Below are 24,589 nucleotides of genomic sequence, written 5' to 3'. Positions count from 1 at the left end.
GGCAGGTCCTTTAAAAGATATTCCAAAAGAAACTATTGCTATCATAAAAGATGACAGCTCCATGCATGTCATTACCCTAAAGGCCTTCCAGCGGGCAAGATATGGAGGTGGAAGACAGTTATTTTGATGATAATAACCCTGTTCAGACATAGGCTAATGTGTGTTGTAGTGTGTTCATTTTAACAAAATGTTTAAAAAGATAAGAAAATATTCAGCTGTACAATGTGTTTTAAGCTGTTATCACAAAATACTCAAAAAGTTTTAAAAGTTAAAAATGTATATGCCATGTATGTACCTATGTAACAATCCTGCATGATCTGCACATGTACCCCAGAACCTAAAGTACAATTAAGAAAAAAATATATATATACACACATATAAAAGTATAGGCTAAAAATGTCATAGTAAGCTAATTATTAAAGAAATAAAAATTACTTTTAAATAAACTCAGTGTAGCCATAGTGTAGTGTTTATAAAGTCTAGAATAGTGTACATTAATATTGTAGACCTTCACATTCTCTCACCATTCACTCAGTACTCACCTAGAGCAATTTCCAGTCCTACAAAAGGTCCATTAATGGAGAGTGCCCTATACAGGTGTACTGTTTTCTATCTTTTATACCATATTTTACTGTACATTTTTTATGTTGAAATATGTTTGGATATGCAAACATCATTTTATTACAGTTGCCTGCAATATTCAGTACAGTAACATGCTGCATAGATTTGTTGGCTAGGAGCAAAAGGCTGTACTATATAACCTAGGTGTGTAGGAGGCTATACCAGCTAGGTTGCAGTAAGGACACTCCATCATGTTTGCACAACAAAATTTCCTAATAATGATGCCTTTTGCAGAATGTAACCCTGTTGTTAATCAATACACGACTATATCAATACTACTGGGAGTAAATTCACAACAAATGATGAAAACAGCTGAAATTAAATACACTGTAACAAGAAGTAAATTAATAAAAAGTAAGATAATTTACATGGAGACTAGATGGGGTGATCCTATTAGATTGGTAACAGGTGTGACTGAAGAAATGCACTAATGAGAAAATCAGAAAAAGCATTTGAAAATTTGAAAGAATGTTTCATTAAAATGAAGGAAAATCAAATCTGTGGATTACACATCAACCTAAAGAGACAAAATAATTAAAAATCTCCTACCAAATATATCTTGGTGAAGATGCTGAATCTCAAAGATTTTAAAAGTCAGATACAAATTCAGGTGGGAAAAAAAAACAACCAACCAACCAAACAAACAAACATAAAAACAGATTGCTAACAAATAGCCAAAACATGAGGCTCAGCTTGAACATCATTAGGTGCATGTAATTTTCATCAGCTGATTTCAGTACAGAAAGTTTGACATAGCCTTTTCACATTTACCTTTTGGCAGCGGGACATGCTGGTTTAAGTTAGAACTAAAATTAACTTAGTGTTAATTATTTGTACATTTTTAAATAATATATAGAACACCTAGAGATGTTTGAGGTTTTTTTAATATGCTCTGATAGTTTTTTGTTAGTCTTTTAGATCAAAAATACTGTTGTTGTTGCTTTAATCCTGTCACTTAGACATCATTCCAAAAATTGTTAAGTTCAAGTATAGTGTTAAATTTAATTTAAATTTTATTTTGCATTTACTTTGATTTATTAAATCCAGATCTTCTGCAACAGCATTTATTTACACAATTTTCTCTGCAATTAAGTGTTCCTTTTTTAAACTAAAGAACAGTCACATTCTTCATATGTTGAAATTCCACTGACAGCATGTAGGGCATAAATTGATCTCAGTCAAATTAGTATTAAAAATTTACTACATAATATAATTATGAGGGATATATATTTTATCTTCTACGAATAATGCCGAAGTTTTTATTAGAGTTTTCCATGCTATTTAACTGCTGCATATATGAAACAGATTGAGTTTAAAGCTGGTGGAAAGCATGCTATATAACAGCTGCGTATATGAAACAGACTGGTTTGAATGCATCTCCCAAAAAGCGTGTATTGGAAACAACGTGATAGTGTTGGGAAGTGGGGGCTACTAGTTGGTGTTTAGGTGATGATAGCTACCCTTACAAATGAATTAATACTGGTTATAAAACGGCTTGAAGTTGTGAGTTTGATATTTTGGTCTTTCTTGCCCTTTTGCTTTCTGCCATGGGATGATGCAGCAAGCCCTTACAGGTGCCAGCCTTTTGTTCTTGGACTTCCCAGACTCCAGAAGGTTAATAAATAAATTTTTGTTCATTATAAATTATGAAATCTCAGGTATTCTATTAAAGCAGCACACAAAAGACTAAGATAATCTCGCTGCCATATTAGTTACTGAGATACATTTTGACCATATCTATTTATCCTAGTTTGCAAAATTAATATTAAAAAATCTAAGCAACTAATATGTGTATTTTAGATGACTGACAGTATTATTCAATAATTACACACTGCACTCTCTATGAGGATGCATCGGAATCCTTTTTTCCTTGATTTCAATAATAGAGTGATATTACTGAGCAATATTTTATTTGTATTAATACATTGCTAATCATATTCCCAATTATAAAACTCTTTCTCTTGGTTACTTGGATTTTATAGCCAAGTTTATGATAACGTGTGGCATTTTCTTGTCCTAAATGTTTTCTCCTTATTTCCTTTTTTTCAAAATTTATTTATGTAAGATGCCTAATTTTTCACATAATTTTTGATCACTTTGTCTCTGGTTTACACATATCTCTGTAGATAAACCTTATTTAGGAGTAAGATACACTTTAATAGTGATACATATAAATAGATAGAAATTCAAGCCATATGAAATTAAATATAAAATAAGATATAAATGACATTGAAATGTGATACATCAGTGCAGACTGTTCAAGTGGTTAGAAAAGACTTCATGAAGGAGGTCAGTTTTAAGCTTGAATTTGAGTGAATTATGAGCTTTTTATAGAAAAAGGAGTCGGAAGAGTATTTTTGCATTAGAAAAGAATGCATGGAAAACACAAAGCTGTAAAGGCATAATTGAGGATTAAATAGATCATTCTACAGTAACAAAATTTCCTGTAAGGAGAGTTATAAAGTTAAAACAGGCACTGGGACAAGAAAATGTAAAGTTAAATTAATAGCTAAGAACTTTACCCTGGTGACACATGGGTGTCATTGACAGTTGACAGAAGGGAAATTAACATTAATAAAACTAGTTTTAAAAAATTATTGGCAATAACTTGTAGAATTAATTGGAAAAGAGAAAAGAGGTAAGGAGAGCCATTAAGAAATTGTTGTAATAGTTCAGTCACAATATCTCACACAGAATATAGATGTTTAACAAATGGTTATCAAATAAATTAATGGCTGAAATAATGAATAAATAAGAGGAAAAAGGAAATTCACTTTACTAAAATGGATGTGAAAGTAATGATGAAAAAAATGATTAAAAACAACAATGATTAAAAAATGATATTTTGAACAGAATTGTAAACCAATAGCAAAACAAAATGTAAAAGAGATTAGAAATTCAGATAGCTGTATTTCTCAGCACTGAACATCTCAGTACTCTTTGCAAAAATAAAGAAGGCAACAAGAGTAACACCTTTAGTAAAGACGATTATTTTGATTTTTTTTTTTTTTTTTGAGGCGGAGTTTCACTCTTGTTACCCAGGCTGGAGTGCAATGGTGCGATCTCGGCTCACTGCAACCTCCGCCTCCTGGGTTCAGGCAATTCTTCTGCCTCAGCCTCCTGAGTAGCTGGGATTACAGGCACGTGCCACCATGCCCAGCTAATTTTTTGTATTTTTAGTAGAGATGGGGTTTCACCATGTTGACCAGGATGGTCTCGATCTCTTGACCTCGTGACCCACCCGCCTCCGCCTCCCAAAGTGCTGGGATTACAGGCTTGAACCACCGCGCCCGGCCTTGATTTTTAATAAGAATGAATTTGCGATGAAAAAATTTGAGGTGGAAATTTTAAAGTTATATTTAGAATGCAAGATTATAAGGCAGAGGGTTCATTTAATTTACTGATTTATATCAAACACTTAGAAAAGTGCATGGCAGAGTAAGCACTTGATATACATTTCTTAAATGGAATTTAAATGTTTAGGCAAATGTGATTGAAGGTTATAAGAAACACTGCTGATAGTTATATATATCATATTCAGCAAAACAATATTAAAGGAGTTGCTGGAGATATACATAAAGTAATGTGGTAATGCTCTATGTTAAATGTGCTTTTTACCTGGAATTTACTGTAGCCTTATCGGATTATCTTTTCAAATATTTTCAGTAATATTTGAGCAGAGATTGAGTTCACTATCAACCATACCAAAAAATCACCCCTTGTGTTTACATAAAAATGGACTTTATATCTTGTACTTTATTGGGAGGTTGTGGCATATAATGTGTGTAACTGTTTCTCCTAGTTTAAAAATATTTTGGTATCTCTTATGTCATGTGGCCTTTTCTTAGAAGCATGATATAAACTGAGAAGATATATTAAGAGCAAAGAGTCATTAAATTTGTGTGGAAAGTTTCTCTTCCTACCACTGTTAAATAAAATTAGTTCATTGACTGTATTAGTTTTTTTTAGTACTTACTATATTACTGGAAAAAATTGATATAAACACTAACAGTACTATAGTTGTGTGCAGATGTGTGGAACAAAAGCAGAAAGTATATTCTTGGATTTGGAGTGCACAATTCTGTAACTGTCTATTAGGTGTGCTTGGCCAGATCTGGGTTCAAGTCTTGGATATCCTTGTGAATTTTCTGTCTTGTTGATCTGTCTAATATTGATAGTGAAGAGTTAAAGTCTCCCAGTACTATTGTGTGGGAATCTAAGTCTCTTTGTAGGTCATTAACAACTTGTTTTATGTATCTGGGTGCTCCTGTATTGGGTGCATATATATTTAGGATCATTAGCTCTTCTTGTTGCATTGATCCTTTTACCATTATGTAACTCTTTATCCAATTTGCCAGTCTGTGTCTTTTGATTGGGGCATTTAGCTCATTTGAATTTAAGGTTAATATTGTTATGTGTGAATTTGATTCTGCCATTTTGATGCAAGCTGGTTGTTTTGCCTGTTAGTTGATGCGGTTTCTTCATAGTGTTGATAGTCTTTACCACTGGGTATGTTCTTGATGTGGCTGGTACTGGTTGTTTCTTTCCACATTTACTGATTCCTTCAAGAGCTCTTATAAGGCTGTCCTGGTGGTGATAAAATTTCTCAGCTATTGCTTGTCTGTAAAGGATTTTATTTCTCCTTCACTTATGAAGCTTGGTTTGGCTGGCTATGAGATTCTGGGTTGAAAATCATTTTCTTTAAGGATGTAGACAGGATAAGGAAAATGTGGCAAATATACACCATGGAATACTATGCAGCCATAAAAAGGGATGAGTTCATGTGCTTTGCAGGGACATGGATGAAGCTTGAAACCATCATTTTCAGCAAACTGACACAAGAACAGAAAACCAAACACTGCATGTTCTCACACGTAAGTGGGTATTGAACAAGGAGAACACATGGACACAGGGAGGGAAAGGTCATACACAGGGCCTGTTGGGTGATGTAGGGGCTAGTGTAGGGATAGCAGAGGGTGGGGACATTAGGGAAGGATAACATTCGGAGAAATACTGAATGTAGATGACGGGAGGATGGATTCAGCAAACCACCAAGGTACCTGTATAACTATGTAACAAACCTGCACATTCTGCACATGTACCCCAGAACTTAAAGTATATTTTAAAAAAGTAGAAAGTAAAGGGATAATTTTATTTCATCAAAAATAATAAATATTAGCAAATGTTCTTTTCTTGCTCTTTCTAATAATAACCAACATCTGATTTGTGAAATATTCATGAGGTCTATAAATTAGGATGGTTTTATATTTATACTCTTAGAAATTAGGAAAAAAAAAGGGATGATCTGATACTGCCACCATTGTATTTATAATGTAAATTTAAAATTACATACTAAATTATTTTCCATGATAGTTGATTTTTATTTGTTTGTTTTAATTTACATTCAATTGATTAAATTATTTAAAACGTATGGTATTGAGTTTTTCCAGTGATATTTTCATCAATATTAGGTAAAATCCAAACAGTACAGATTCTTCTTGTCTAAATAAATCCCTTAATTTTATGAGGGAGTTGTCTATTCTTTTTTTTATGGGCTGGTTTCTTTCTCAACTTGTTTAATATAGCAATGTAAGAACAAAAGTGTTGTTTTAAAAGTCTCATATCCCATTTATAATGATCAACATTTTTATTTTTTATGTCTTAATTTTCATTTTAACATTGAAAAAATCAAACCAGAGGAGAGCATGAACACAGTCCTCCACTACCACCAATTATGCAGTCGAGTTTCCTACATTTAGGGAAATCACAGGGGTCAGCACATCCAGAGTGCAATGGATAAGCCCTCACGAAAAAAAGCACCTTTGTGTTCATGGTATGTCCCCTTCCAGTTAAGCATAAAAATCAACATTTTAATTAAAAACTTTCCTAAGTCAGGATAGAGCCTGGAAACAATAGTCAAATGAAAAAGAAAATTTAAAAATGGAAGGAATATATACTATCAATAGAACTATCAAATAAATACTTAACATCCTCTTATATCAGCATGACTTTACTCTTTCTAAAGTTCCTAGTTGCATAAGCCACATTACAATTATTTCCACTATGTATAATAATTGTTTGCAGTGGTATAAATCCATGATTTGTTTCATGACCCAAACAAAAAAGAAATTGTCGAGAAGAAGACAAACACTGTGTGGCCTTCAGATACTAACAAAAATTATTTCAGGATCATTTTACCTTTCATAAAATAAAATCAGAGAAGTCTAAATTGCTAACCCTCTTAACCATCATTTCTTAACTCTTAAATTGTTGTTCTACTTAATATTCAGTGTTCACTTAAGTCAGAAATGCAAGTAGATATTTCCCTTTTATCATCTGTGCTTATAATGATATTAATAACTTTTGTTTCATTTTTAACATTTTATGTGATTTATTCAAATTCTTAATGCTTAATCTACTTCTCTTAAAAACCAAACTAAAACATAAGTTTTCATAAAATGATACATATAAATAAGAGTTTACCTTTATTAGAACATTAATAAAAATGGTGCCTACAGCACCCATCAGGCCTCTGTGTCTGAGGATTGTTTCCCTTATTCCTAAAATCATTGTCATCTAGCTAACTCTTACTCATCTGGACTGTATTTTTTTCTGTTGGTTAAGTAGGGAACTACATTGCCTAGAATCCATTTTTTGTTGGGTTCTTGATTAGAGTTGACCTAAAGAGAAACTTGTGGAAGATTTGAGAAGAAGTGAGGTAACCACCATTACCCTCTGAGTGAGTTTTTCTGGTCACAATGATGGTAGAGAGGCCCAGGGGTACCTGGTAGATGTCAGATTGTTTTTGAGCTCCTCCACTTTATGTCCATCTTGTTTATCCAATTGCTAATAATCTGACAAGCAGCCATGGCCCCAGACCAAAAGAAAGGCAAAGGTTATACAACAATAATAGCTTCCTCTCAAATTCTTCAGGAATTTCCCTTCACAGTCTTCTTATGCAATTGGATTTTCTTAGTTTTTCCTTTGCAGGTTTTGACTAGCCCGCCCATGAAAGTATTTTAGGCAGAAGCTAGTGGCTTGTTTTCTGATTGCCTAACTCTACTCCTCCAATCTTCAATTCTCACATCTACCCCCACAACTCTAAGGTAAATCCTATTGAGAGAGGAGAATATGGTCTGGAGGCAAAGAATCTAAGGCTGATGTGCACTGACTCCCTAAAACTGAATCAAAAGAAAAACCTCACCTCTCCACATCCAAGTAACAAAAGGATCAGAGGCTACTTCCTTTAAAACACCTTCATCCTATTCCTCTGCATCACAGATGAAAAATGGAAATCACCTCTGATTGACCCTCTCCCTCAACCAATCAGACTGGTCATGGGCCAAGTCTTCATTTGCATGCAGTATAACTTTGTAACTTCACTTCAGCCTCTGATTGGTTGCCTGCTATGATTAATCAGACTGGTTGCAGGCTAAGTCTTCATTTACATAGGATAGGATGCAACCAAGTAACCCAAGGGAAACCTCTAGAGGGTATTTAAACCCTAGAAAATTCTGTAACCAGCGCTCTTGAGCTGCTTGCTTGAGCCTACTCCCATTCTGTGGAGTGCACTTTTATTTCGATAAATCTGTGCTTTTTTTGTTTCATTCTTTTATTGCTTTGTGTGTTTTGTCAGACTTTTTGTTCAAAATGCCAAGAACCTTGATGGTCAAGATCCTCCACCAGTAATATTATAAAGACTCTGCTTCCTTGTCTGAACTCCAACTGATAAATTCTCTTTCAGATTTTGGCTCCATGTCACTTTGCTAGAAAAGTTTTATAGGAAAATGTTTACTTAGTTACTGTCTTCTTTCATGTCTCCTGGACTAGATCAGGTAATCTCCTACCTAGTCCTAGAACTCCCAGCATCCCTGCACTTTGCTTCCAAATCAATTATTTTGAATTATATTTGTCTACTGATCTATCCATCTATACATTTACATGTGATTAATGTCTGTTTTTAAATAACAAATCTATGGCAACAGAAAAATGTCTGATATTTTCATCATTATGTATACAACTTCTATCACAGTGCCTGGTGCAGAGCATGCATTCAATATACATTGCGTAGTAAATGAATAAGCATAGGATTCTGTTTTACACACATTTTCTTTAAGCAAATATGAAATAATATGTTACTTTAGTTCACCACCTATTCAACAGAACATTAAAAAACATCTTAGATTAAAACATCTTGTACTCTGCCACATAATTGATATGAATGAACACTGTCAAATAATGTATACATTAAGAAAAAGACATACACGCATTTAAATAAAAACTGTTACAGTCCAAAATTATAATACACAATCTGCTTATCTGAATCTACACTCTATGGATTTACTCTCTTTCTTATATTTAGGTATACATTTTTTGAATTTTGTTCAAAACTAATAAAACTTTTACTATTAATAGTTTCTCAGTATCAACAGTGACATCAGACTAACCATCATTTCCTTTTCTTACTTATTTTGAATTACTATAGATGACCACTGATTTGACCGATAATACACAATCTACTGTACAATTTGCTATCCCATATATTAAGCTATATGTGAAGTTAAACTTACACTAAATTCAGATATATTTTATTTCATGTCCTCCATTTAAAACTTACTGAAAAACTAACAAAGTTAACTAATTTAGCCATACTGTTTTCCACTCTGTTTAATAAGGAGCTTACCAGAGGTGGTCCTATTGAGTTTCAACAACTCATGAGCTTCTTAGAACTGCTTTTGTGTCTTAAAATGTGATTTTATTTTTAACCTAATCTTGCCATCTTTTTTTTGTTCAACTATTTCAAACAATATCACAGCTCCTAGGTGGGATCAAATACTTTTCTACATATGTGGTTGATTATAGATCTATAGTCAATTATACAAATATGGCTCAACTTGATTGAAGAAACAGCATTGGCTCGCTGTGAGTGGTGGCATGTGCCTATGGTCCCAGCTACTTGGGAGGCTGAAGTGGGAAAATTGCTTGAGTCCATGGGTCTAAATCTAGCCTTGGCAACATAGTAAGACACCATCTCTTTTAAACGACAAAACAAAACAAAAACAAAAGCAAAAGCCTGAATTGGTATAATTGTATTACATTTGAAAAAAATATTGAAAGTGCAAGCTTTTTTTTTTCTTCAACAGAAACTTCATTGTAATGGGTACATCAGTGTAGCTACACAGGTTGCGGCACACAGACTGTCCTACAAAACTTTAGCAGTGCCATATGTTTAGTCTGAAACATGAATGATGCACTTCAAAGTTCTACAGGTGCTCTAAAAATACAATCATATCAGTGGAAATTTCTGATATTATTGTCAATGAAACTCTAATACATTTTTCTCTCATGAAACATATATCAATAAAAACTGTTGATTAAAAGCATCTGGGTTGTTGAAAAGGTTTAACATTTGTATATTTATAGTAGTATATTACAATGACAGAAATCTAGCTCAGTTTCTTTAAACAAATCACAAGCTTGCATAGTAGATGTAATAATCTATCAGTAAGAGTCATGAAGACAAAAAATACTAGAGCTATTTCAAATAGAAAGGATTTGACACTGGGAATTGGAGGTCTGCATAATTGCTGAAAGGGCTAGAATAGTGAAGATCGGGGAACTTCTAGTAAACCTTACAAAACCAAGAATAGAGGAATGGCAGAAAATTAGCACCGATGTTCTCAACTGCCTATCATATTAGACTAGATGGTTCTCAGGAGGATATGTGGAAGGTTCTGGCAAGGACTCATGGCAGCTGACATTTGCCAAAGTCACATGCCTTCTCAGAGCTATTGATTAAAGAATGATTATTTCTACCTTACTTCTATCTCCAAAATATTTTGTAATTAACTTTCATTGATGGGATCTAACTGTAGTGACAAGAGATAATGGGAAATTCAGTTTCTAAATTCTAATTCCTGTCATACATAAGAAAAGCCTAAAAAAGAGTTGCTGGATCTAAAATAGTGTTTGTTTTTGACATAGAAATCTATTTAGATGCATTTTACCTGTTTAAATCCTAACCCAATGTCTAATATTTCATTCTAATATTCTTTTTTTTTTTTTGTCTATTGGTAACTATTTAGCTCTTCTAAAAGTGGCATTATGTAGTTTTATTTTGTAATGCATATACCTTTTAATTCTTAAATAATAACCAACTTTTCTAATTATTTTCTTGAAGGAAAGTTACAATACATATACATATACAGCCTTGAAGGAGCATGTGTGAAAAACATCTGAAAAAAAATTAAGTTTCTGGACAGATGTTATAAGAGTCTCGTAGAAAAAGCTATCAGCATTACAATCCCAATTCTAATTTACTTTACATCAGGCATTTAAATTTATTATCTTTAGGCCATATGTTCCAAATGAAGCTTGGTTCTATATTCATGAATCAGTTGACAATGAATAGTTAAGTTCTGCTAATTCAGAAAGGTGAAGTTGAGTGAGCTTATTTAAATGGCAGAATATTTGTAACTACAAATTCTGCATACCGTCGGAAGACTTCCAAAAAAGACCTGCCATATGTTTTAAACCATGATAGAAGTCATTCTTTAAAAAACTCTGAAACTTTTATGCGGCTACACTGAGAATATCTTAGCATTTCTATTAAAATTCTATTTTGAGAGTTTTAAATTTGCCTATGAAATTTATTGTAGACTGAAATTTAGCATGCGAAACCTAAGAGACTATTAAGTAACAGAATATATTAAAATAAGTAAATGATTTTAACATTTCACATATCTTTAATACCTTAGCAATAGAGTCAGATTTCACTTACTAAGAAAATTGTGTCCCATAGACTATTGGTACCTCATTTAGGTATCATAATAATCTGTACCAGCATATCCAGTCACAATCTCCAGGGACATTGCTCTCTATTTGCTGAAAAGAGAAGAAATGTATACAGGTATAAAAACTGGGGCTGGGAGTAAAGCATATCCTGGACTTCCAAAACTCCCAATTAAAAAGCAAAGACATTACAGATACTCTGGAAAGTAGCCTAAGAATACATGGGAAGCAATTTGTAATAGCAGAGAAAATGTAGCAACTAAGTACCAAAATGCTTAAATAGAACTTGAACATTTAAACTTGAGACACTTCACCTTGAAGGAATCAGTGCTTAAGATCGGCTGAATATTTTGTTAAAACAGAATCAAAACAATGAGAACACATGGACACAGGGAGGGGAGCATCACACACTGGGGTCTGTTGAGGGGGAGCTAGGGGAGGGACAGCAGGGGGTAGGGATTTGGGGAGGGATAACATGGGGAAAAATGCCAGATATAAGTGATGGGGAGGAAGGCAGCAAACCACATTGCCTTGCAACCTATGCAACAATCTTGCATGTGCTTCACATGTACCCCAAAATCTAACCAAAAACAGAATCAGAGCAAGCAAGTCTGGAGTGGGACTTGATATTACACATTCCTAAAAAGCTCACAGGTGATATTAATGCTTCTAGTTCAGTAACCATTTTTGAGTTACAAAGTTCTAAGAAATGCTTCTAACTTTATCTGTGCTCCTAGCAGGTGGAAAGGCAGATTTTCAAAACCAAGTGCAGGAGCTACACAATTAACATGTTGAAATGCCACTGTGACTCATTTTGCAGACCACAAGAATTTCTATTTTTCACAAGAATTTCTCACCTTTTCCTACTTAAATCTATAGATAGCACATAGACTAATTCTGAAATTTCATTACAGACTATTTAATTTCAGAATGTGGGTGAGAGGACATTCACTGCCTATTTGTTTATTTTTTAGAACACATGGTCTTAAACATTTCAAAGTACATATTATCATCACTTACTTAGGGACCCTCAGCACAGATGCACAGATTTGACAGTCATTTCTCTGGAAGGGAGGGGCATGAGCTGAAATCTGAAGATGAGAAAATGTAAGGGTCAAAAATGGAAAGTTTTTCATTGACTTGGTCAGAGATAAAGAATTTCATGCTGTAGGTACTTCTTGGAGAAATAAAATTTCCTTTGTCAGCAATTGGACAGATCTCTGAAAAAATGCCTTTCGACTATCTTCAGTCTAGGATTGATTTATGAAAAATAACTTGTTTCTAAACCCCATGAGAACTTTTACTCTTGAACCCTTTGAGGCTCTTTTCATTTTCCAGGGTTAAGAAACAGGTGACAAATAATGACTGGGGAAATATTAAAATTATATTTTCTTAAGAATGTTCTGCATACAGTTGCACAACTAAAGGATAAGATATAATCTGGCTGGTATGGTGGCTCACACCTGTAATCCAAGCACTTTCGAAGGCTGAGGTGGGTGGATCACAAGGTCAGGAGTTTGAGACCAGCCTGGCCAATATGGTGAAACCTCATCTCTACTAAAAATACAAATTAGCCGGGCAAGGTGGTAGGTGCCTGTAGTTCCAGCTACTGGAGAGGCTGAGGCAGGAGATTCACTTGAACCTGTGAAGTGGAGGTTAAAGTGAGCCAAGATCGTGCCACTACACTCCAGCCCAGGTGACAGAGTGAGATTCTATCTAAAAAAAAAAAAAAAAAAAGATATAATTTCAACAAATGTTTTTCCCTGATTCAAAATATTTTATAGCAATAAAAATATATAATTCTGAAGCAAAATTAAGTCAAACTGAGGGTTTTTTTTCAAGCAAATGTTAATGCTTCCTTAGAATTGAACTCAAAATTTTCTTACAATTATTCTAATTTAAACATATTTTAGGACTTTATATTTAATATTATTCTGAAGGCATTGTGAAAATACAGAAGAGTTAGAGAAGTACATTTCTTGCTGAATAGAACATATCCGTGGTACTTTGTTAGAAAGAAGACAGTGTTTTAGGCCATATAGGCAAAGCCAACATGTATCTCTAATCTCACTTCAGGATGAGCACTCTGTATGAACACAATGGATTTGAGAAGAATCTTGTAAAACCCAATGCATAATCTTAAGATATCATTGCATAAAATAAAACTTGATAATGCAAAGAATGGCTAATAAGGTAACTAGACACCTTCTGATGTCAGCAAGGTTGGTTTAGTACATCATCCAGGCTTATTTGATTTTTATTTCAAAATGTATTACAAAAGCTAAAGTTTAATATCTTTTTTCTACTTTGCTTGTAATAAAGATTCAAAAGTTATCAGTTGCAAAGAAAAGAAATTCAATGTTTGGGTTAAACAAAATGTACCGTTTCTGGAAAAAATTACTTTTTTCTTGTCTATTTTTTTTTTTTTTGCTTCATATATCTGTGCTTTAGTATAATAAAAACTAGTTATCATGGCAACTGGAGAATCACATGTACTCTCTGAGAGCTAAAGTACTTTTTCCTTGAGAAAGATTATGTTCACTATTTGAATATGTGTAATACTACATTCAGAAGAAAAATATAAGTACCATATCATAATATTATTCAGTGCATTTTGTGTAAATGTTTTTTCAATAAATAATATATTGTCAATTAAGCAATACATTTAATAGTTACAATGAAAAAATTATAAATTAAAGAATCTTAAAAGTTTAACACTCTAGGTAAATCATATGATAAGTAAATATTCTTTCCTTTCAATATAGAGTGTACTTTTGCATGTATGTTTAAATAATAGTAAATACAGATATCAAGACGTAATTAGAGACTAAAAAGGAAATGCTTCAGAAGCCCTAGTATATCATAAAGTTACTACTCATTTACCATCATTCTATACTCAAGATATTTCTATGTGGCAATTTACATAAAGGAGAAAGTTATGGATTCACTTAACCAAATATCTAGGAATAGAATAACTCAAGGATGACTACATTGCAACTAAGAAACTTTTATATTAACTTTTGTTCTATTTTTAAATTTTCTCTATTCTCCCCTACTTCCTGCCTTTGATAAAGCAGGGTGCTCAGCCATCTGAGTTTCAAGGTCTTTATCCTTTCTACTTTCAAATCAGAGAGAGAAGGTAATTCCCCTTTGGAGGGACGAACTATCTTTCTAGGAAGATCCAGGGTATGGTACTTTATCTTTAAATTATTTAGCCATTAAAAAACAAAAAACTCAGAAGTGGAAACGAAGGGTGGAATGACCATGACAGCTAGGAGAATTATAATGTGATGGACAGCTATGACCCTAAACCCAATATGTGTACGCTCTCATTATGCAGAAAATAAACATTGAGTTCAACTTCATCTTCTCTGAATTAAGCAATTCCCATTTTACAAGAATATTATGTACACGTATCATATTCAGTAAAGCCTGTGTATCTTTCATTTACATTTTCTTTCTTTGCCAGGAAAGATGTATTCCCCTGCTTTGCAGCCGTAGAAGTTTTGCCTCCATCAGGATTTATATAGATTTTTTTTACCACACTGTAAGGGTAACTTACTATTTTGACTTTTCAAAATAGATAAATAATCTGAGTGGGCCAAATAGTTAGGTGTGTCTTGCAAGGAGACTATCAGAAAAATATTGTCAGCCAGAAAATATAACCTAAAGCTAAGGGTTTATTTTTCTTCTCATACATTGTCCTATACTCTTACAAATTATCAAAGATATATACATTTCTAAATTGCAGAAACAAAAAGAAAATCAACGTCTTTTGGTTACAAAAGTGGAGCCATTTGTTATTGTCATCGTCTTCATCTGTGTTTTTCTCTTTGTGTCTTCCTTTTTCTTTCTTTTCTCCTCCGTGTTCTCTGGGTTGAAACATCAAACAAGTTTCAGGAAATGTATATTCATCATACCATGATTTCAACTGAAGATTACGTAGGAATTACCTAGACTAGTTAAAAATGCCATATCATCTTGCTAACTAAGTAACATTTATAATTAAAGGAATTATGTTTAAAGCGCTTTTTCATAAATAGTTAAAACATGTAATTCCACAGATTAAAGTTAAGTACTTTAAACAGACCAAATGGCTCTCATATGAGAACTATAGTTCAAGTCACAATTAGGAATATAAAAATTTACAAAGGAGGGGGGTTAAGTGTGGAGAAATGAATAGGTGGAGCACAGAGGAATTTTAGGGCATCAAAAAATACTGTGTATAATACTGTGATGGGGTTGATACATGTCTCTGTATACTTTCAAACTGAGGCAAAATCTACAGAATATGCAACACCAAGAGTGAATGTTAATATGGACTGTGAACTTCCGGCGAGTATGATGTGTCAATGTAGGTTCACCAACTGTAACAAATGTAGCACTCTGGCGGGGGATGATGATAATTGGGTACAAATGTGAGAGCAGGAGCATATGGGAACTCTACATATCTTCTTCCCAATGTTGCTTGGAACCTGCAATTGCTCTAATAAAGTATTTTTAAATAAACAAACACTGCTGCTACTAATAGTAAAAAGTATAAATTCTATTCACTTAGCATGACTTTAGCAACATCGTCACCATCGTGATTTTGATCAACATAATTTAGTTGTGTTGAGTGATTGTGTTCCACACGGGTAGTTACTGTAGTTACCCATGTTTCCCAGCTGAGAAATTAGTACAGCTGTTGAATGAGCTGCACTAGAACACAGATCACATCTGGATGTCAAAGTCAAACAGATTTTTTCTCATTGATACCTGTCTCTAAAAGGGGAAAAGATAAGTTGGGAGAATATCAAAATGTATTTACTGCTAACTGAGTGGTAGAAGGGGATGAATTCCAAGTGAGTTCTTAACCCGCGGAAATGCAGGATGATACACCATTTATTTAAATTGCCCAGCTATGTATCAGTGAGTACAGGAAGAGCTGCCTAATTCCAGCTCTTCCTGTACTCACTGATACATAGCTGGGCAATTTAAATAAAGCAGTCACAAACTACTCTGCTTTTTGCAGTAAAGATGCTGCTAATTCTCTCTTTTTGTAATGTAAAATGTTACTAGTAAAGTTAGTGTACATTCACAGTTAGTAGTACCCCCACCTCCAACTATCCCTTACCCCCAACCCATTCCCTTCTATGTAGAAAAGATGTCACAGTTTGTAATTCATGTTGCCGAATTTTCTCCAAAAACTAAAGCAAATGAAATTACGATGTCCTTAATATAGAACACTTTATATAGACCTACACTATGTACGTACTCCTATCAAGTGTTTTAGGTTGTATAAAAGTTGTCCTTGTTATTTAGAATCATTTTTATCAAGCATATATGATTATCTTAATGTAAAAATCTCCAGAATTTTTGTGTGTTCAGTTTTATTCCCCAAAGCAGTTTTTACATAACATTAATACAAAGCAATATTAAAATCTTCCATGTTTAAAAGAGGAGGTAAAATGTTGGCAAAATTTTTGATACATTAAAGAAAAGTAAACTAAAGATCTGTCAGACCCTTTATTGTGTTAGCTCACTGTTAATCTCAAGAAAAAGAAATATACGGTGTTAAATTTCACAACTTAAACTGGGCATGGATTTCACTAGACCCTTCGTTTTTCTTATAGGGTTTTTTTTTACAGGACTGATAGTTTTGGAAATATATTTTGGGAAACATGACACATGCCAATGCCAGTATTATTCCCCAAAGATTTACTGTACTTAAAATATTTTTGCTTTTGTTCATATAGTCCCCCGATATCTAAAATATTCTTCCATTCTCCTGATCTTCCAATTTTACCTGATGAATTTTTATTCATTCTTTAATTCCAAGATTAAATATCATCTTTTCTATAAAATATTGTTTCTTTACTTCTCTGGGCAAAAATAATACTAAGCACATTTCAAATATATCTAATAAGACATTTTTATAAAACTCTTCTTATCAAAAAAATGACAACTCTAAGAACATTTTTATCTGTGCTTATATTTTCATATTACTAGAGTAGAAATTATTTTTAATATGTAGGCTTTGCCTTCCTTATTTTGAAATCCTCTGTCCACATGAGTATACCATCTGAAGCTGTGGGGATATGTAGATAAACTACAGTAAGCTGGCCAATTTTATCAAGGCATAGGGACTGTTTTAGGGAAGTAGTCAGAGATAAGAGTAGATAAGCTGATTGAGAACATATTTTAAAGTACTTTAAATGCCTTAATAGTTGAGTATTTTCAGTTTGCAAGGCAATAGGAAAGATTTCGGAGCAGGAAATAACATAACCCAGCACCAAGCAGTATTGGAGTGAGAGTTCTGGAGGCTTAATTTAGGAGAGAGAGTGGTTGAATAACTGATTAGGAACTGATTACAGCTAAAAAAAAAATGAGAAGCAATGTTGGTCCAGACAGGTGTTACAATATTAAGAATGGGAAATAAGAATAAAAAGTAAATTGATAGATATCCGATGCACTTCATTGGTAAATTACGAAACTGGGTAAATGATCTAGGTGCTCAAGGAATGGAAGACATCAATGATGACTTTGGTGTTTCCTGAGGGATTTTCTGGAAATTTAGTAGTTCCATGAGATAAAATTAGTATCCTGATTATTTTACCTCATCATGTGCAGAAGAATAAGGCCTAGAGATGATGAGACAGATAAAAGGAAAGGGAGAGACTTGAGTAGTAGAGGTTTATAGTCAGTCCCATGTGCACTCGAAGCAGTAGTGAAGAACATCTCATATCAGAATGACTCTTAAAATTTTTCTAGAAATAGCCCTGGTGTATGCAGAAATAACTTGGAAAGTAATGTAAAAGCAGTGACTATAATTAATACAGTACCGCTCAAAATTTTACTTTTAATTTATGTATGCTGTTGGTTTTTAAATCAATGTTTTATATGTTTAACAATATAATTATAAAATAATTAAAATGACAATAATGAAATAAGACACTACTCCTGCCCAGCATAAATGAGAAATCTTACCATATACCTAATTTAAATTTAGAACATTTCATTTAATTAAGTTTAACTTTAAGATTATAAAAATTCAACCTATTTTTCTACCTTTAAGCATAGAGGCCCTGTGCATATGTAGTCTTCAAATCACAGAAGAGAGGAACATATCCTCTACCCACTCTGTCACCAACCCTCAACTCTTCACTGAAAATAGACTGAAACTCAGATGTCATTGGAATCTGTTGGCTATTCTAAAGCAAGCACTCCTGCTCTGCAGCTTTGAAAAGCAGCTGTCAAATGCATGTATGTATAGTGTATACAAGTAGCCATAGGGCATATATATTTAGAACAACATGACATTGAATGTGCTGAATATCTCTCCTTTCCTGCTTTGGCCAAGTCTAATGTGAGACATCACAGTATTTATAAAATTTCAGTCAGCTTTGTGAGAAGCATTCTCCCTTGCCACATGTAAAAAACACTGAGATGATCCTAACAGCAAATTCTCTTGAGTATAAAAATCTCTCAATGCCATCTTGTTTAATACATGTAATGACTCCTCCTAGAGACCTCAAAAAGGAAGATTCATGGATTGATTTAATTTACCTGATTAATCAAAAGAAAAACTTCTATAATATACCCAGAGTTTCTTTACTGGACTACTATTATTTACATATTTTTAAAGTTTATTATTTTATGTACATATTCATACTTAGTTATTTTTATTCTAGAACTTAAACTATATGTATCATATTTATATTATTAAAATGGTCATACATTAATAATAATAATAATAATAATATTATTATTATTATTATTATTATTATCGAGACAGAGTCTCCCTCTGTCACCCAGGCTGGTGTGCAGTAGCATGATCTCATGGAGCAGCAGGTGGAGGCTCACTGTAACCTCCACCTACTGGGTTCAAGCAATTCTGCCTCAGCCTCAGCCTCTCGAGTAGCTGGGACTATAGGCATGCACCACCATGCCCCACTAATTTTTGTATTTTTAGTAGAGAAGGGGGTTTCACTATGCTGGTCAGGCTAGTCTGGAAGTCCTAACCTTGTGATCCGCCCTCCTCGGCCTCCCAAAGTGCTGGGATTACAGGAATTAAAGAGCCACTGAGCCCAGCCAGTGTTACTATTTCATATTCATATTTTATAAGGAATGTTACAGTTGTTGAAATAAATTTCATGAACAAAACACCAAAAGCATTGGCAACAAAAGCCAAAATAGACAAATGGGACCTAATGAAACTCCACAGCTTCTGCACGGCAAAAGAAACAGTCACTAGAGTGGATCGGCAACCAACAGAATGGGAAAAAATTTTTGCAGTTTACCCATCTGACAAAGGGCTGATATCCAGAATTTACAAAGAACTCAAACAGATTTACAGGAAAAAAACAAACAAGCCCATTCAAAAGTGGGCAAAGGATATGAACAGATACTTTATGAAAGAAGACATATATGAGGCCAACAATCATATGAAAAAATGCTCATCGTCACTGATCATCAGAGAGATGCAAATCAAAACCACATTGAGATACCATCTCACGCCAGTGAGAATGGCGATCATTAAAAAATCTGGAGACAACAGATGCTGGAGAGGATGTGGAGAAAAAGGAACACTTTTACACTGTTGGTGGGAGTGTAAATTAGTTCAACCATTGTGGAAGACGGTGTGGCGATTCCTCAAGGCCTTAGAAATAGAAATTCCATTTGACCCAGCAATCCCATTACTGGGTATATATCCAAAAGACTATAAATCGTTCTACTATAAGGACACATGTACACGAATGTTCATTGCAGCACTGTTTACAATAGCAAAGACTTGGAATCAACCCAAATGCCCATTGATAATAGACTGGATTGGAAAAATGTGGCACATATACACCATGGAATATTATGCAGCAATCAGAAATGATGAGTTTGTGTCGTTTGTAGGGACATGGATGAATCTGGAGAACATCATCCTCAGCAAACTGACACAAGAACAGAAAATGAAACACCGCATATTCTCACTCATAGGTGGGTGATGAAAAATGAGAACACATGGATACAGAAAGGGGAGTACTAAACACTGGGGTCTATTGGGGGGAAAAGGGGAGGGCCAGTGGGAGGGGGAGGGGGGGAGGGATAGCCTGGGGAGAAATGCCAAATGTGGGTGAAGGGGAGAAGAAAAGAAAGCACACTGCCATGTACCTACGCAACTGTCTTGCATGCTCTGCTCATGTACCCCAAAACCTATAATCCAATAAAAAATTAAAAAAAAAAAAAGAAATAAATTTCAAACACAAAATTGGCACATGATACTTACTGATACATGTTTACAGAACAGATCATAAGACTCAAAACCGGTGAAAATCTGAGTCTATTTCATTCAATATAAAGTATCCCGGTCGGGCGCAGTGGCTCAAGCCTTTAATCCCAGCACTTTGGGAGGCCGAGGTGGGTGGATCATGAGGTCAAGAGATCGAGACCATCCTGGTCAACATGGTGAAACCCCGTTTCTACTAAAAATACAAAAAAAAAAATTAGCTGGGCATGGTGGCGCGTGCCTGTAATCCCAGCTACTCAGGAGGCTGAGGCAGGAGAATTGCCTGAACCCAGGAGGCGGAGGTTGCGGTGAGCCGAGATCGCGCCATTGCACTCCAGCCGGGGTAACAAGAGCAAAACCCTGTCTCAAAAATAAATAAATAAATAAATAAATAAATAAATAAATAAATAAAGTATCCTAAATTATTTATTTTGTTTTCTAGTTTCTTACTTGCAAAACATGTTTAGCCTGAATTTGTTTTCACTTTTATACCTACTCTGTCTGCACAGATATACCAGTTACTCCCCAAATCCAGACCTGGCATCATTTATTTTCTAGGATATTTTTCCCTATGAACACAGCATTTCTACTAAGGGAACAATTATTATGTCATACGTTTGAATTTACTCCTCCAAGTGTCCTCCATCAGGACAAGTGCTCAATTAATGATGAGTTAGTTGATGTTTCTCTCTCATTCCTCCCACACACCCTTATTCAAATCATTTATCACGGCAAAACCGGCTTCCTCCATGGGGTTTTACGTAACTGTCCTTTACTCTTTGAGACCCACTCTCTTCTACTTTAATCAAAGCCACCATCAGATCATCCTAAGGGTACTGCAGTTATCTGCTAATTGAATTCCTTCTCTCTAGATTTTTGGTAATACAACCCATTGCATAAGGGACTGCCTGATTAATGTTCCTAAAATGGCATTTTGTTCATGTCAGACCCTGCTTGGAAATCTGTACTGCATCTCTATAAAATAAAATTTTATTTTTTAAATTTCAAATGTAAGACACTTACAAGCGGGCTGCTACCTCTTTTCATTAAAAACTGAGTACCTAGTATATGCAAGTTACAATTCTTGGTACCAGAAATTTAGGTGGAGAAAACAAGACAAGGAACTCACCCTCATGGAGAGACTATTCCAGGGAAGCATTGCTGTTCAACTTAAACTGTATTTCTTTGACTCTATACCAATGATCAGGCAATGTACACTTCAACTTTTTTTCATAGAGAAACTCCAATTTCACCCTGTTGTGATGCCTTAGGTTGAAAAGGAAAATATTCATTTCTTACCCTCCTGTTTATCAGGAGGGGTGGAAAATTCTTTCCTAGAGTAAAGGTTTTGGAGAGGCCCTTTATTTCTTCAACCCCTCATTGAGTCCTCATAAAAGAAAAAATGATTTAGCTGATAAGTTGGTAATATATAGATAAGTAAATGGATCTCTATGGCTCCAATATTTATCATTTTGTTTTGATTTTTTTTTCTAGAGCAGCTTATTCTTATCTTTTCCTCTTCTTTGCAATAACCAGTCTGTCCCTAAATGGAACGAAGACCTGTGTTTTCTCAACTCCAGCTGTTATGAGCAAATGTACTTTCAAAAAGGTGTAGGCAGTGTCAGGTAGCCTGCTGTGTCAGTACGTCTTGTCTCCACCTACTATCAATTTTACAACTAGTAGTTAATCTCACTCCTGTGTTAATTTCTCTATTGATTTTAGATTTCCTCTTCCTCCTCTCTCACACACAATGATTAAGACATTCTTTTCACAAATTTTGATAGCATAATACAGTATAGCCAAGTTACTTGTGTCAATTTTCACATTACCAAAGGTAACTGACATTGGTATCATTTATTAAGTCTTTTTATGATTTGTCATCTACACAATATTACATATAACCATATTTTTATAATTTAAGATTAATACTTAGCCCATGGTATTTATATGTAATGACAAGATATTGTAGCTTTGTATTTTGTGGCTTAAGTCTATAGAAATCTGTGAAAGGTACACAAGTAAGTCCAGAGTATCTGGAGGTGCCTCATCAATGTAAGAAAACTGATTGCGGGTTAGGTACATTTCAGATTTAAACAGACCATGCGTGGAAGGCAGTTGGTTTTGGATAAGAATATTAGTAGCTGGTAAGAATAAAATATGAAATGAGTAAAAGTAGCATAGTGAGTTTATGGAAGAAGTATGGAGACAGACTAAGAATGAAGACTGATTGTTCTGGGAATTAATGGAAAATAAGTTTAGTTGGTGGCATTACTCAAATTATAAAGACAGAATATTAAGCACATCAATTTTAGATTGTGGGCTGTAGAGATACAGTACTCATCATATATCCCATGCTTTCTTGTGCATGTCTCATCCTCTCTTGATGTTATATTAAGTTCATATGACTAGTTATGGTCAATGGACTGGAAGCAAAAGTGACAGATGACATTTGTGGCCCAAGGTAGTTTAAGGTTTCTATGTCTGCTGTATTCCTACAGTTTTCTGTGTTGGGAACCAAGTGGTAAGACAGTGACATTAAATTGGAGACTTATAGGTCCCTATATGTTCACCACATGGAGAAAAACTCTGGCCACTGACAATGGGTAATATGGGAGTAAGAAATAAGCACTTGCTGTGTGAAGCCACTGGAATTAGTTCCAATGCCTAATGTCACCTAAATATAACAAACATAAGTTGATTGATAATGAAATAGAAATAATAATAGACCAAATTTGATATTATTCAGATGACTATCTGATTATAAATAAGCAATAATGGGTAGCATCTAACTCAAGTTTAGATCTAGCTACTGTTTGAGTAACTCCCTTGCAGAAGGCTAAGTAAATATATAAGATGCTAATAAATTCTGCAAGCTAATCTTCCAACTAAATAACACCTCACTAGGGGTGAGATACCACCTAATTTCTCTGGTGAGAAATATTTATTGAGCACCTGGCTGTGTTCTGTTAGGGGTAGAGTAGGAATAATCTGTTGGGATAAATTAGATAATTTATCTGTACTTTAAGAGAATATGTGGTATTTGTATCAGTGACACAAAAACCTATAAAGTTAACATTAATAAAGTGATGCTAATTAAACTTTTATTTGTATTTATCAGAAAAAAGAAATCAGAGATGGTAGGATTTCAATTAGTCATTAAAGGAGACATGATGGTTTTTTTTGAAGAAATGTTGGAAGAATGGCAAAAACAAAAGGAACAAAAGTAGACATTGAAATTAATTTCAAATAACTGATTAGAACAATCTGACTGACATGTATAATTTCTATGTAGTAGTAGAGAGATCAATTAAGTGAGATTTGGAGGACAGAATTTGGGAAATATTCGAAGTTAGAACTTCTTTTAGATAGAAAGATATAAAATATTCTGAAGCAGGGAGGCATATGATATTACTCTAGATTTTTACAAACGGTAGGAGGTTTCTGTATTTCATTTTCTTACAAAAGTTATTATAAAAATATGCTGTATAGCTCAGAATTGTGTAGGACCCTAAATTATGAACCTCTGTGTAGACTTCTGGGAACAAACTAGAATATGCTGTAGAAGAGGTGTACGAGAAAACGAGCTCTACCAGTTTTTATATGGTTACCCTTTCTGGACCAGGAAATCAGAGTAAGTGCTACTACTGCTATTCATACTTGTGTGCCAGTTATGTTCCAGAAAACATCCCTGGTTGTCATTGCTGACCCCAAACCCAAGTGCCTCTAGCTTCTTAACTGTATTCTTGTCTGAACTAGACATTTTTTACTTTTGAGTCAAAATGTTATACCAGGAAGTCTTATTACTGGATTCCGGGTCACCTGCCTGTGCCCTTTGGGAAGCTGGTATTTACATGTAGAAAAGTCCTTAAATATATGAAATATGTTCAAAAGGCCTTGAGAATTAATTTTACAAGTGTC

At 34.1% G+C, this 24,589-nt stretch overlaps 1 long non-coding RNA gene and 1 other non-coding gene across 5 annotated transcripts in view; one reads left to right on the top strand and one right to left on the bottom strand.

Annotated features, from left to right (window-relative positions):
- LOC108588544 (uncharacterized) overlaps positions 1-24,589 on the top strand; it is a 246,410-nt gene that overhangs the window by 8,236 nt on the left and 213,585 nt on the right. The window lies entirely within an intron of this gene.
- On the bottom strand, positions 6,316-6,478 carry LOC118148242 (U1 spliceosomal RNA). Its single transcript, XR_004735004.1, has one exon. It is a non-coding gene; the product is annotated as a U1 spliceosomal RNA (small nuclear RNA).

The sequence above is a fragment of the Callithrix jacchus genome, chromosome 15 (genome assembly GCF_049354715.1).
Source record: "Callithrix jacchus isolate 240 chromosome 15, calJac240_pri, whole genome shotgun sequence".
Classification (NCBI taxonomy): domain Eukaryota; kingdom Metazoa; phylum Chordata; class Mammalia; order Primates; family Cebidae; genus Callithrix; species Callithrix jacchus.
The sequence above is the reverse complement of the archived record's forward strand: the minus strand, read 5'-3'. Positions and strand labels throughout refer to the sequence as shown.